Here is a 13,703-nt window from a genome sequence, read left to right as displayed (position 1 = left end):
ACTCATTCACTTAATAACATCTTGGAGGATTTGTGTTTAAAAACTGTGTATTTTTGCATGTCTAGAGTCACGGTTATCGTGTACGATTCTGCTTGCCGATATTTTCTGTTCTGAATCATACGGTGTTCAGCTGTGATCCCACACAGGCTGTCAGTAGGGGCTTAATCACGTGCTCGTCACATGACTACGTTGTCTTTAAGACATGCTTTTTTCTGGCCGGTACACTTATGCAATAATATCTAAAAATGAAGAATTTCTTTCGAAAAATGATAAATGACCAGTGTAAAAATTCCGTTTTATTTTATCTTTTAGAGAAGAGTATGATTTATGACAATTAATTATTTACTGGCACATATTATTCCTTTACATTTGGTATACGTTTTAGAATTACTGACAATAATTTTATTTTGATTAAATGACTTTGCTCCCTGGAATAAGGTAGATATGCAGGAACTTCTGTATATCAGGACATTAGAATACAGACTGGTACACGCACAGGAGTTATGATCATTCTTAATCTGTATTTTCCCCTAAAGGCATCGACTTTATAGCGCCGATGTGTCGTTTATGTCTTTAAAAAAAGCACTGCGTCGTCCACAATTATACCATTTCTTAGAGCATGTATAGATCCTTGTAGGAAATTGCTCCCGAATCTGATATATACTAGTAGTAAAAATTATTGTCATAATTCATCGTGACATGCTTAAAAACTATGATTATCTATATTGGCTGAAGGGGAAAAATCAGGGGCGCGAAATTAATCTCGGATAGTTAACAATCTATAACAAAAGTTAACAAGCGATTCGCGAATTGAATTTAGCAGCAACTGACATGTCAGCGGAAAAAGAGATAGTTCATAAGATCACCGTATGAGGTAAGGTGGTGCCTTTGTCAAGCGAATTTTGACAACATTAACCTAGAAAGGTGAGCCTATTACAATCGCGATGGGGCTCTTGTCTAGAGATGCCTACACGCTTGTTCCTTCAGTGTGCCACGCCAGGTGTCCTGCCAGGAACAGTCGGCACTAAATATGTAACATTCGCGTGGAATTGTAATCGGAATCATATCGGATCTGACTGCAGATCCCAGGTGGTCAAAAGTCCAGTGTGGACACTCGTGGGAACTAGTCCTTATCTTGGAGATGTGGTGACAATTACCTCGCTGTCCACAACTCGCCAAGATCACCCGACACCACACTGACCAGTCCCCAATCAAAACTCAAGTCTACAAACTGTTACCAACTCGCCAACAATTTTCTCACCTTCTTTAACCATTAACACTGAACAGAATTAGTATCTGTCAGTGTACGCCTGATGGAAACCAGAAAATCAAGCTTTAAGTATTTCTAACGTAAATTGCATGCCTTTCTGTGGCCAAAACACATATGAAGCTTTTTACAATCTTTTAATTCATCACAAGACGCGCTTATTCCAATGAAAGAAGCTTTGAAGTTACCTAAAATGATTTTCGAAAAAACAAAATTTTGTTCAAGTGTATAGTTTTCTTTGCAGCATACCAAGTTTTAAGATGTTAATTGATTTCAATGGCACAACACTGATATCTGATGTTAATAAACAGGCTTCATTGTACACCTACACAAATAATCTAACATGGTTCAATATTTATTAGGGATAGGAATTAACAAAATAAAAATCCATTTCGAATTTTATTTTTACAGCTATGATATCTGAAATATTTGGACTTGAAAGCCACGAACATTTTTCGAAATGGCCAGCCACATCCATTTATATTTTGATACATATATGATAACTTTGCCTTATGTAGTGTATCAACCCGGGCGTGGCTGGCCGGCATACCGTCATGATTGTCAGTGTAGACCTATACACCACACCAACTGGACACTGATCATTGATCCTTCACGTGACCAGACTAATTTACCTATGTGCAATATTAATAGATGCGAAGGTCAAACAAGAGGCAGGAGTTGATTCTAGGAATGGGAACGGATGGATAATTAATTTACCATTCGTTATTTCCACTCACATATTTATACCTTTGATCCTTAACTTTTATGATCAAATGAGATGAATTCACTGCTCTGGGATTTGTGGTTTCAAAACAGAAAAATAATAATTTAAAAAAAAATATGTGAAAACATGACACCGAAAATATGAAGCAAATATCAGTAACTGTATGGAGATTTCGGGACAATACAGAGTTTGGTCTTGAGGACCACAGAGGGAGATGTTTGTTGTACAGCCACTGCCAGCACAAGTTTGTCACTTGTTTCCGTTTTTTTACAATGTGTTACAATGTAATAGTCAATACAGTTTGTTATACCTTCGCGTTAGGTCTGCGGCTTTGAGGTTTTCACAGCTGTATTATAAGAGAGTTTGGCTCGGGTTGAAAACTATACGCATACAAACAAGCTGTCACAGTGTCAGCTATTGACGCTTTTCGCAGTAGGTTTGTATTGCCTCACACTCGCTTCGTTTCACTGTTTAGCGCAAGCCAAACCATCGAGAGAGTGGGAGAGCCGGATAGTTTCGCGTAAAGCTGCAAGTCGCTCTCTGGCAAGAACGCCTGAATACTTGAATAAACAAACCCGGCCTCGGCGTGTGTGAGCGCGTTGAAACAGCAATAAAGGTAAGATAGGCGACTTCTAATTGCCGCCAACACACCCTTTCTATGACCGAAGACTTCGCACCATTTTATCGGAAAAACAAACAGAACGGAGCAGTGGTTTTGGACTGGAGCAGTGTTATCGTGGTTTTGACACCTGTGCTCTGAGACTAATTCTGTAAACAAACAGCGCGCTCACAACTCTCGACCGATGCTCGCTCACATGCCCACCTGTACCCGGTTAAATACAGCCGATAAGTCATCTACACCTAGAATGTACCGTTATCGTGGTCAAATCACAACTCTGCCATCTCACGAAAATAATTCGGATCATTACTCACATGGCGAGTTAAAAGTAGATGGACTCAGGTGGGTGGTATACTAGTAATATCAGTCTCACGTTGTCTTCAGTATTAACGTAATCTACATGTAGAACGATAAGGAGTAGAATATATTTGTTTATTTGATTGGTGTTTTACGTCGTACCCAAGAATATTTCACTTACATGACGGCCGCAGTATGGGAAAGTAAGCACTGAATTTAAATCTGAGTGGAAACATGAAGAGAAATGTATCCTGCTTCATTTTCGGTAACTCAATTTAATTTTGACTCCCGCATTACTGAACCAAAAAGGTGTATTTGCGGGTGCTTCTAAAAATAAATCTAAGTGGGGGCGCTTTCTATTCATGCACGCCTTCGGGTCCTTCATTCAGATATAAATATTGCGAACGTCCGTGTAAAACAAATGTGTGAAAACAAATAATAACCTTGCATCGGTGAGGACCCAGCTCGCAGACATCACTCAACCTGTCGCTCAGAGCTTAGTGCCGTTTCACTTGCTTTCATTGCAGGATAAGAATGTTTTAAATGTCTGTAGACTTTTGTCTGCCAGCAGCATAACGATGCTAGCCCAAGTCTCAAAAGCCATATGATCTACTCAACAAGACAAACTGGCTGTCGTGGGCAACATGGCGGAAGGCTTTTTACAGCAGATCGCTGAGATGACATGATCAATACTGAGTGGATATTTGATCTTAGTAACGAAACCTCCACGGGGAAATTTATCTTTGCTTTTCTTGTTTTAAAAAAGACCGAGTGTCACTGGTAACATGTTTATTTAGATCGCTTTTGACAGATGTTACAAAGCTTCCTTATGGCGGAGAAAACACTCCGATAACAGCCTATATCAATAACTACATGTATCACCAAAAAGATAGAAAAAAATAAGGATAGACAAAGTACTCAGGAAAGACTTATACAAGCTCTTGGGAGATGTGGTCGAGGCTTTGATATGTGGATACTGTGGTCAAAAAAATTGAGACTATGGCGTAGCCATACATGTACGTGAGACCGTGCGATGGCGAGGTGATGATGCTGTAGTCACGTGGGAACGTTCGGTGACCGTGCATCATCCCGATGATGCCTCAGTCATCATTAATTGAAGAAAAGACACATGATATAATCAGGCAGCGGTCCTAACGCGCTGAATTTGAAGGCCGAACTTAATAACGCTACTTGCTAATTATTCAATTTGGCAGATATTGATTCTGCTGACTTATCGTAATGACATGCTAGGTCTCATCCTACAGGTAAGACTGTGATGATCTACCTGAGTAAGGATGCATTGTAGACTGGAAAACCGGTGGAGGCACACATCATCTGTCGTCTGGGCAACGTTGAATGTCAACAAATTTCGATGCGTTACGGCATATGGTCGGGATTTAAATTTTTTTTTTTACACTTTAGTAGTTAATATGATATTCACCAAAAAACTTTTAATCTGAGAATATCTTCAACTGAGGTATGGTTTTATCAAATGTCGACACACTGTTCTGTTAGAATGCACAGACAAACGGAAGTTGGACAGTGTATCACAAAACGACCAGTTGAATCAGGATTGAGAGCTGGTATGAAAATTAATTTTAGAATTATTGAGTATATACAGCATCGTTAAACATAGATAAATAAATAAATGGAGGAAATTTATATAATTTGATTTATATAATATTAATACTCTCTTTACACACTTTTCACATAGATCTATGTCAAATACAGAACAAGATGTGCACCATATTGATGAACTGTCCTTGCATGGCTGGGCATACACTGAAAATATAAAAATTGCAGTTAACATTATAGACGCGTGATAAATATTAAATGGCCTTTGGCTTGATTGCAAAATCACATAAACGTACTGATATTGTGCTTTCCTTCGTCCCATAGTCTCTTATTTTCCATTCAGGCGCATGGAAGATTGCACACGGATATCTGATAGTTCTGCTATCCGCACTCACATTTCTTTTAGAGTAAACTACTTATAAATGGAATAATTATAACCAACATAAACATCGTCATCACTATACAGTTAAAAACTTGTCGGTTTTGGAAAAGACATTTAAAGGCAGTAAATGATTTTTATAATTTAAAAGGATCCTGGAATATGTAATTCTATACATATTTATTTTAAGGGATTGTATCATTCATACATAATTATATATTTCAATAAGTTGTATTGTTTATGCTTAAAGTTCATCTCACGGTACAAGTTTCCCTCCATGATATTGTCAAGGACAATATAACTCTGTTGCAGTGTTCCTATTCTCAACATAACGATATGAATGACCGCTGAAAGTCGGGATGTAGTAATGCAGTCGGCGTAAACGTTTGAACTGGGATTTTTGTAAACCCGCCTCTAGGGGGAAAAGCGGAATGGTCCTGGCATTTTGTTGATTCAGAGCTCGTGGTGTGAAATTACCAATTGATCTTTGGGTAAAGCAGGCATCTAAGGGCAGATTATGCGGTTTTATTTTCCCAAAAGAAGACTAATGGCTATGGAGAAACCAACAAGAAAAAAACGTGAATGCAGTTTCTCGAACCCACGAGAGTCTCGCGACTACGAGATCTATTGATTTGTTCCTTGGGGGTTTCGCCTATCTCACCCGTCGAACAAAACGAGTGTAACTCAAAGCTATATGATTCTGGTATTTCGTCCATCACTTGATTTCTAGGTTTCCGCTCAGCCTTATTCGATTCTCTCCTGACACAAGAAGACTGGTTAATTGAAAGCAAACATCGATCGCTACTTCAGTTGTGAAGTTCCTCGTCAATTCGCACATCGCGGCTGTTCAAAAGCAAATGCCTGTATGTTTGGTATTGTTCAGGGCGACATAAAATCAGTTTTATTTGAAACAAGTTTTCATTTGGCAAATTCTCGTAATTTTTGTCACATACCGACGTTTATTACGCAAGGATCATTTGGAAGCGACGTTTTATGTGAGTTAACCGATTTCAAGCGGTAAATAAATCGTCTTGGTTGATATTTGTTGATAAATGCTCGTAATGCCATCGCCAGTATATTGCTATTTTATTTCGTATACCCTGTAAAAACTTTTATGCGATCTGATAGGCTGAACATTTCCTTTCGTCTTACCATGATAATGGTAACGACAATGAAATGAAGTTTTGCGAGATGCCGTTAAGTAGGGAAATGGCTGCTTTGTAATTATTCGGCACAAATTTAACCAGATTTCAGGACTATGTTTTAGTTATTAGAAAATGCAAGGGATGAAAAGGATCTTTCTGAAGTTGAAATATTCCTACAAATGTCGTATATTATTTATACTGAGACGCCATTGTTCCAGTCGCGCAAACTTTGACATACGGACTAATATAGACGTTTATAGAATCTGCTCAGAGTGTGCTGGTTAACGTTCATACACAGAATATTCATCTCAATATGGGTTCGTGTCTTCTTAAAGATTTTGATGATCCATAAAGGCAATGTCCAGCATTCCCAGGATATTCGCTTAGCCGTTTTGATTAACCCCTAAGGAGATGGCAAAACAAACGCTTGACATCGTATAATGAAGGACTGTTCACTGCCTAGATTCCGCTGTGCTCTCGCGTTGTCCAGTAAGATAAGATCGTTATGTAAGGTGTGTCAGTACACTAGGATAACCTGGCATTCCAAGTCTCCCGTCCCGTAATCTCATGTCAGCTCTCCTGTGTGATCACCTAATGAAGTATGGGAACAAAGATCGACACAAGCATAGATCAAGATGTGGCCTTAACATTTCATTACACTAAGTCTGATACATAACATACTGCCATAAAATGCCCATTGTCATCACGTCAGTATTTTATACTCTGGTATAGAATGGTCTAAAACTAGGAATCAGTGACAGTTTTAATACGTAATTTATTTTCTTTGAGAGAAAAATAAATTCCACAGCATTTTTTAAAATCAATGTTAACAACAATTATTTTATTACTTTTTATAATTTGGGGAATATATGAGGCCTTAGGTATTGTTGAATTTATACGAAGCTTACCCTCGCGACAGTATTATTCTATCTTTTCTGTCCAGAAATGTCTTACTCATGTTAATGCAGGACGAATATTTTCAATAGTTGTAATTTTCTGACATCTATGCATCGTCAGCAATTCACGGAGTATATGTTTTAGGTTCTCTGCGGATTTTTCATCTGAATACATGGTATATATTCAAGGCTGTCACCTCTCTACACATTGAAAGCACTTGAAGTTTGCCACATATATATATATGTATATATATATATACATGTAGCAATTGTTGACTGGTTCATTCAGAAAATACTATAGCTATATACCACTCTTCTCGTTCAGCGCTGAATATTTATTCACTGACTTTTGTACTTTTCCGAGCTGCAAAAATAAAATCTCAAATCCAAAATATAAACGTCAAAAATGTATTTTTGAAAGAAAAAAATATTGTTGATATTTATAGGTTCACCTAAATATTAAGTAAATACTCTTAATGTTTTACTTCGTTTTCTCAAGTCAAGAATTAACAGTAAAACTTGACTGTCTTCAAATATAGCATTAAAATATATGCATAGATAGTTGACAGCTGATACCAGCCACATCTCATCTGTATAATCCGATGTTTTAGAATGTTACTTTATAATCCGATCATTTGGTCAATGGTCATCACATTGAGTCACGGACTACCCAGGTGGGTGCCTTACTAAGGCTGTCGAATACCGGATTTATCACTAAGTACACTTATTGTATCAGTTTATATTGCAATCGCGCACCTGAGTACACTTGCTACTGATCAACTCCACCTTTCATTAATTGTTATCACCGTCAAGGTGTGTCCACAGTTAATTAGTTCCTTCACCTTTATTTATTAGGGGGATGGGAGTAAGGGACGAGACTTATCACCCCCTGGGTGTATATAGCGCTGCCCCTATACCTGTGCTCCCTTCCCGAATGGGCGGTCTGTTGTCGCAGTTCCATGTGGCGATGACGTCACAGTGGGTCAATGCTCAAAGATGTGATACTGTAACGGGCGGTATATGAACCCCATCGAGAATCCCTATTGTTCTGATAATGACATCACAGCATGTCAGTAATTAAGAAAATAGGAATTTAGTCAGGATAATTGACTTTTGCCATAGACATATCCATGGAGTAATCAAGAAGGTGGGTAAATCTGATCTGAAATCTGATCGGCCCCATACAGTTCAAATCCTATAATCTTTTCCTGATCAGCACGTTACATATGTTTGGTTTTGTTAACAGATTTTCTGTTCACAAACATACGGTTATGGCGGAAGTATCTGGTCAGAATGTGCAATTCCAAGAACAAAGAATGAAATATATTTTGCCCTTCGCTCTTCAGAATGTATTATGGGTATATTTCAGAACATAATTATCATCAACGGCGTTATCTGTGATGATTGAAGAACTAATATCGTCTTTACGGACGATGTGGTGTTAAATTCACAGTGACGACATTAATTCCGGATAAGTAATTTGGGTGAATGGTTAAACAGAGATGCGTGAAAAACACCAATCACCCGAAACTTTCAACCAGGGTTAAAGTGTAGCTTTTCCTAGTTTGTTTACTAGCCGTACTTATCGCTGTGATATGCTTCGTTATTCCCGTGTTGATTCGAACGGTTTTATCATAACACAAAAGCGCGAAATCGCAACGGATCGTTTCTGTCCATTGTATTGTAGTTAACCCGGGACATTACAGAATATTCTGTTCGTCCATTGTTTTGTTCTTGCGCGTTGTGGCTCGAGGCTCTGCAATGTAATGAAATGCGAAATGAGCGAAAGTAGCATAACGACGAACAAATATCAGCCATTCAAATTTCTGATAACGTCCGGATTTAGTCAAGGATAAGATACTCAAGGCGAAATACCTTATCACAAAACTATTGTAAACCCATGTCCCCTCCGTAGCTAAAGGCTAAAAACATGGACATTTTATCGGATGTCAAATTCTGTTGTTTTCATTGCTGCTAATGTTAATCTAGGCTTTTAGACGTTGCAAGCAATGTTGCATTCAAATATTGATTGTAGTTTTGACGACATAAAGTCAGTTTTGTTCACTAGCAATGCACCGACAAGAACGGCTGGCACACGCTCGAAAACAAGACAGAAGTTGCCAGACAAGACGTTTTATATACATTTCACTAAAGTCGTAGGCATACTGTAAATAAATATCAGCCATAACTAATGGTAATTGATGAAAAGGTAGATTTGAACGAAATTTATTAAAACAGGAAACATAATACTGAGACTGAAAAACACTATCTGCCATGTAATTATAATTCACTATTGTTTATTCTCTCATACATTTATTTATTTTTTTTATTTGATTGGTGTTTTACGCCGTACTCGCGAATATTTCTCTCATACAAATTGTAATCATCACAATACACAAGCTCCATACATATAGGCCAGTGAATAATAGGTCAGAATTTAGACAACAGTGCTGGTGATCATGAGAAAGTCAGCTAGTGCTTGTATACAGCGCCCATAATACGTCTGAAATACTGCCAATGTCGAGTTGCATTCCAGTCATTACTTCATATACTTCCTAAGATTAAAGGAAACATGAGCGTAAACAGATTTGCTTGTTTGAACCCTATTCAAGACTGGTATTTGCAAATGACCACTACATATTTTACATATGCATGGAAATATGTAATAATGACTGACTTTAATAGCATTGCGTTTATTTATTCATCTGTTAAATGTTTAGTCATAGTACAGCACAATTTGGACACTGCATCAAGCATTGAAAATTAAAGGCAAAGAAGACATTAGCATGAAGTACATGTCAGATAAAATACCATTTTTAGAGAATATTTTTCAACAAGCTGAAATACATTTAAAATTTGGATTCTACTGTGGCCTTTTCTGACTACATTGAATCCAGTGATGCCAGTTCAGTTTTTGCCACCTGACACACATAGACTGCTGTATTTCATCAATCAAAATGCGTCTTCATTTAGGTCTATCAATGCATTCAATAAATGTAACTTGAAACCAACTATTTCAAGACCACAGTAGAATCCGATGTTTTATATGCATTTTAGACGCTTAGACAAACCGTAAAAAAAAAAAAAGGAATCAAACTATTTTCCTGCACAGTGTTTAGTGGTCTTTCATTGGACATCTACTTTATTTTAGTGTGTTCTTTGTCGTTAACGTCTAATTTTTTCGTTGCTTTGGTTTTAAGGCCACATTAGACAGTATTTAGGCCATCTCACAAGATGGCTCCTTGTGGGAAATGCTACCTCACTGGAGAAAGCAATCACAAAAATAAACACGTGATATTTGGTCTCATTCACAATGTTTGATGAAAGACCAGTTTCCTTCAGCGTATAACACACATTTACAAGGTGGCATAGTGAAAAGTACAAATGTTGTCAATTTTGGTTCCAGTATGGCTTCAAACCCTAAACCACGAAGCACCATAATAATGTCCTCCAGGAAGTTTCCAATTTCTTAAAAGATTTCAACCATCCGTTAAAATAAGTATTCCCACAATGTAAGTAATTGCTTTTGTCCGTGGTTGCTTTTGTATTGCCTTTAAAAGAGAACAAGTGTTAATTCAGCTTGTAGCCCAGTCCCAACTGGGCTGGAAAAGCTACGTTCATTTCTTTTAATGTACATGCAGTGCAAAATATTTCATTTCCATGACGACGGACAGGTTTATGGACAAAGAAGAACGCATAGAGCCCAGATGAAACGTCCGTACCTTGGCAGGCATTTGACAATCTTTCTGGCTGCAGCCTAAATCAGCGAGAGTTGGATTCGAACACACAACCTCATTGGTCAAGAGCTGTACGGCTGGTGGTCTAAAAGACACTAATTCACCTGGGACCTCAAACCGCTTGAAATACCGTATATTAGGGAAAGTTAGAAAAAAATAAGTTGTGCTGCTTGAGGTAATTGGGTTAAAGTCCTGAATATTAGTCAATGGCCTTCTCTTGAAGCTGTAAGTATAAACGATTTCACATATGTTTATCTAACTGACATATTGACCTGGGCTGTTGATATATAGTCGCATATTATATATATCTGTATTGATAGAAAATATTATCATGGCCATCTATTCAAGTGTCACTTTCCTATTACCTAATAAATAGCCCACAGCTGACACAAAGTACAGTGGTTTGGGGCCAATATAAACCACGAACATGTTACAAGGTACAAGCAATTGCGGGCGCCTTCGAGTGGATATCCAATTAGACAAACAACGGGGTACCAAGTCCAATTTCGGATTTTCTCCTTTCACGTGAATATCAATGTAACCTTCCATTGTTCAATGTGAAGTTTGTTTAGAATGACACGGCAACATCTGGTGACGAGTATAGCGGATTGTAGCTAAATATCCTATCATTTATACTGTGCCTTACAGTGCTATACTGAGAGCTGAGTACTAAGGAATGATATAGAATGTAGTTGTTTTCTGTACATAACTTGAAATCATTATGCATAACGATTTAAATTGTATTAGCCGTGAATTAGTCTTTAATTATTCTCTTCCCGAATATATATATATATATATATATATATATATATATATATATATATATATATATATATATATATATATATATATATATATTTCTCTTTCCTAATATATATATATATATATAATTAAAATTATTTCACGGCTATGTGCTTATAACTGTTTTCAGATACCTGCCCACCCTCAAAAGCAAGAATAAACGGCTGTTGAAAAAGCATTCGTATGGGGACACTTGGGGATCAATTATTTTCACTGCCTGTTGCAGTTTTTATTGAGGATTACATCATGTAGCGATATAAAATGACAACCCTTCTGGCTATATATTAAGAAACAAAATTACCCAATTAGTTAAACCTTTGAAGGACAGATTCTGAGACATTAATGTGCAGTATTCTCACACGAATTATAGACTACGTCGTGTCGTTTTACAAGTTCCTTCAGTGCATATAACCGATTTTGTTGATTTGTTGGTGTATACTTCATTCATCCAAAGTGATTTAGAGTTGTTCCTTCAATGTCATTTAGAAGACAGTATGAAATATGCAGTGTTTGCTGTATATACGTATACCCGATAAGATACAACTATATATATATTCACGTGTATGTTGTACCACTGTCATATTGAGACATGGACTGAGTTTATGCCTTTTATGTGGCATTCGCAACAGCTTGAGAGTGCGTGATCTATTAATCCCGGACTGAGTTATCATATCATTACTAAAGGTATCAAAGTAACTATGGTGGTGATTGTTTTTTGTCATTTGTAGCGTATGTGTGACCAGATAGAAACCGCACACATCTGAACAGTCTAAATTTGTTCAAAACATGTTGGCTTATTCCCCTTAGATTTTGGAACGTTGTGACGTCAAAGAGGATCCTGTTTATCCACCTGAAAATCATCGACGTCACGTGAATGACAGGCACCACTAAGAACGCCACGGGATTCTAAAACATAGAGAGAAAAGCGACCTATACATTTTCCGTATAACGCTACATATCTTGGACAATTCCAAAAATTTATATTAAAAATAATTAATGAATTCATTTTCACAAAGAAAATATTCATAAACAGTAACACAAGAAGATTTTTGGCATCATGTTTTGCGAAAATTGCAATCGTCTCAGTTCAACCTCTATGGAAGACTCCTATATATATAAAATAATTATATATCACTCGTTATACACTAAATACCGCTAATTCACATCGCACGTATGCATATGAAAAGCCTGGTATTATTCATTTACGTATTTCATTGTTGTCCACACGAATCTGTATGGTCATCGTGCCATTGCTTCCTGCCATCGTCACATTGCTTCGTGCCGTCGCACCACCGTTTTGTATCATCGCGCTACCGCTACTTCGAACCATCGAATTCTCGCTTCATGCCATCATGCAATGGCTCGTACAATAGTGCCATCGCTTCACACAATTTATTGGCCCATGTTTCGATAGTGCGATTATGGCTTTAAATATGAATAAAATTAATTACTACAGTATAAATATCTCACACAGGTCTTTTTATCAGAACAGCGCCCATGACTCAGATACAACAGCCTAAATATAATATTTACGTCATAACGCTGAAGTAACCACAAACGAAATTTCTTTTACATATATACTTTGCTAAAATCCAATTCAGGACTATCTCTTATTCCTTACTGGCATATCTGCTATGTCCGAAGTTCTTAATAAAGAAACAAGCAAGCGCTATTTTCTTACTTGTTTTTTTTTTCACGCAAGCAGTATAATATAATCAATTAAATTATTCAGATTTGTAATATATTACTTGATTTCTGATGTGCCCAACTTACAAAATGAAAATACATTATTCTTGTTTGTCAAATGTCATGGAGGTCGTGGAACACCCGATACTAACCAGGCCATAGGCATCGCTGATTTAGTCTTCAGTGGTTGAAAGCTAGAGATTTACAAATGAACAAACTGCCACTACATTAAAACAGATCGCTAAATAGCCCTGGATCTGTCCATTGAGCTCAGAGGCGCACAGTCGGGTAACATGATCTTATTCTTGACATCCTATATTGTGAGTCCTCTTCTTGACCACACCGTTTTCATTCTCTTTTTCTCATGACAAGGTGCGTGTATTCCAGTACTAGCTTTCCGGTTAATTATTCCCCGTCTTTGTAATAATGTTATCGTCTCCATCAAGTCATTATTAGAATCGCTCCTGTCATCTGGTTCATTCAAAGACCCCAAGCGAGCGGCAAAGAAAGCACCGGGGTTGGTTTTCACATCCCACTTCTGACACCACTTTGGTCCGAGGGGCTCTGTTACTTTTTT

The sequence above is a fragment of the Liolophura sinensis genome, chromosome 6 (assembly GCF_032854445.1).
Source record: "Liolophura sinensis isolate JHLJ2023 chromosome 6, CUHK_Ljap_v2, whole genome shotgun sequence".
Classification (NCBI taxonomy): domain Eukaryota; kingdom Metazoa; phylum Mollusca; class Polyplacophora; order Chitonida; family Chitonidae; genus Liolophura; species Liolophura sinensis.
Note: the sequence above shows the minus strand (reverse complement) of the source record.